Raw genomic sequence first — 2,500 nt, 5'->3', positions numbered from 1 at the left:
GGGGAAATAATATATCCTTTTGTTTACGGTTCCCTCTGTTTAACCGAGCCACCGGCAGTGAATTAGCAGTAGAGTAAGTAGACCTTTGCTTAGAGGTGATTCTCAGCTGAGAGAGAGAGCATACAGAGCACACACACACAGAGCACCACCAAGAGAAACAGTTTAGAAGGCTGCCGTGCACGATTTTCTATGTTTACTACTACGACTTTCGGCTTCTGCAGTTAGGGATCGCCACAGCGGATCATCCGTTTCCATGTCTTCCTGTCTTCTGCGTGTTCCTCTGTCACACCATCCACCTGCATGTCTTCCCTCACCACATCCATAAACCTCCTCTTTGGCCTTCCTCTTTTCCTCTTTCCTGGCAGCTCCATATTCAGCATCCAAACCGTCCAACTTGAGCAATCGTTCCTAATCTTGCTCTTCTTCGTTACTCCCAGTGAAAATGTTAGCATCCTCAACTCTGCCACCTCCAGCTCCGCCTCCTGCTGTCTTTTCGTCAGTGCCACTGTCTCTAAATCATATAACGTAGCTGGTCTCACGAACATCTTGTTAACCTTCCCTTTAACTGTTGCTGGTACCCTTCTGTCCTGACACTCTTCTCCACCCACTCCACCCTGCCTGCCCGTCTGCCTGCCTGCCTGCCTGCCTGCCTGCACTCTCTTCTTCACCTCTCTCCTGCACTCCCCGTTACTTTGGACAGTTGACCCCAAGTATTTAAAGTGAAATGCCTTTGTCACCTCCTCACGCGTAGGTATTCCGTCTTGCTCCTACTGACTTTCGTTCCTCTTCTCTCCAGTGCATACCTCCACCTCTCCAGGCTCTCCTCACAATGAACTGCACCCTACTGTCGCTACAGATGACAATGTCATCCGCGAACATCATCGTCCATGGAGACTCCTGCCTGATCTTGTCCGTCAACCTGTCCATCACCGTTGCAACCAAGAAAGGGCTCAGAGCCGATCCTTGATGTAATCCCACCTCCACCTTGAACCCATCTGTCATTCCAACCACGCACCTCAGCATTGTCACACTTCCCTCATACATAGCCTGCACCACTCCTACATACTTCTCTGCAACTCTTGACTTCCTCCTACAATATCACACCTCCTCTCTCGGCACCCTGTCGTATGCTTTGTGTAAATCTACAAAGACACAATGCAACTCTTTCTGGCCTTCTCTGTACTTCTCAATCAACCAACCTTTTCTCTCTCTCTCTCTCTCTCTGTCTCTCTCATTTTCTTCATTTATCAGCCCGTCAAAGCAGTCCTTCCACTTCGTAGCACACTCTCCTCGCTTGGCAGCACATTTCCATCTGTATCTTTGATCGCCCTAACTTGTCGCACATCCTCGGCAGCTCGGTCTCTCTGTCTAGCCAATCTGTACAAGTCTTTTTCTCCTTCCTTAGTGTCTAACCTGTCATACAGCTCACCGTACGACTTTTCCTTTACCTTTGCCACCTCTCTCTTTGCTTTACGCTGCATCTCCTTGTACTCCTGTGTACTTTCTTCATCTCTCTGACTATCCCACTTCTTCTTTGCCAACCTTTTCCTCTGTATACTTTGCTCTACTTCCTCCTTCCACCACCACCACCACCACCACCACCACCACCACCACCACCACCACCACCACCACCGCCAAGTCTCCTTGTCTTCCTTCCTCTGTCCCGATGACACACCAAGTACCTTCCTAGCTGTCTTCCTCGCTATTTCTGCAGCGCTTGCCCAGCCATCTGGCAACTCTTCACTACCACTCAGTGCCTGTGTTAACTCCTGCCTGAACTCCACACAACAGTCTTCCTTCTTCAACTTCCACCATTTGATCTTCGGCTGTGTCTTCACTCGCTTCCTCATGTTGGTCTCCAAAGTCATCTTACAGACCACCATCCGATGCTGCCTAGCTACGTTCTCCCCTGTCACCACCTTGCAGTATGCAATCCCTTTTACATCGCGCCTTCTACACAAGATATAGTCCACCTGTGTGCACTTTCCTCCACTCGTATACGTCGTCACCCTGTGCTCCTCCCTCTTCTTGAAATATGTATTCACCTCAGCCATTTCCATCCTTTTCGCAAAATCGAACACCATCTGTCCTTCCACATTTCTCTCCTCGATTCCATACCTTACCATCAACTCCTCATCACCTCTGTTCCCTTCAGCAACGTGTCCATCGAAGTCCGCTCCAATCACCACTCCCTCCTCCTTGGGTCCCCTTTCCACCACGTCGTCCAATTCAACTCCAGAATTCTTCTTTTTCGTCCATCTTACACCCGACTTGCGGGGCATATGCGCTGATAACCGTCAGCAATACACCTTCGATTTCCAGCTTCATAATCCTCACTCTGTCTGACACTGTGTTCACCTCCAGCACGCTCTTGACATACTCTTCCTTCAGAATGACCCCTACCCCATTTCTCCTCCCATTCGCACCATGGTAGAAGAGTTTGAACCCACCTGCGATACTCCTGGCCTTACTCCCCTTCCACCTTGTCTCTTGTCACCTT

Source organism: Lampris incognitus, unplaced genomic scaffold (genome assembly GCF_029633865.1).
Source record: "Lampris incognitus isolate fLamInc1 unplaced genomic scaffold, fLamInc1.hap2 scaffold_342, whole genome shotgun sequence".
Lineage (NCBI taxonomy): Eukaryota > Metazoa > Chordata > Actinopteri > Lampriformes > Lampridae > Lampris > Lampris incognitus.
The sequence above is the reverse complement of the archived record's forward strand: the minus strand, read 5'-3'. Positions refer to the sequence as shown.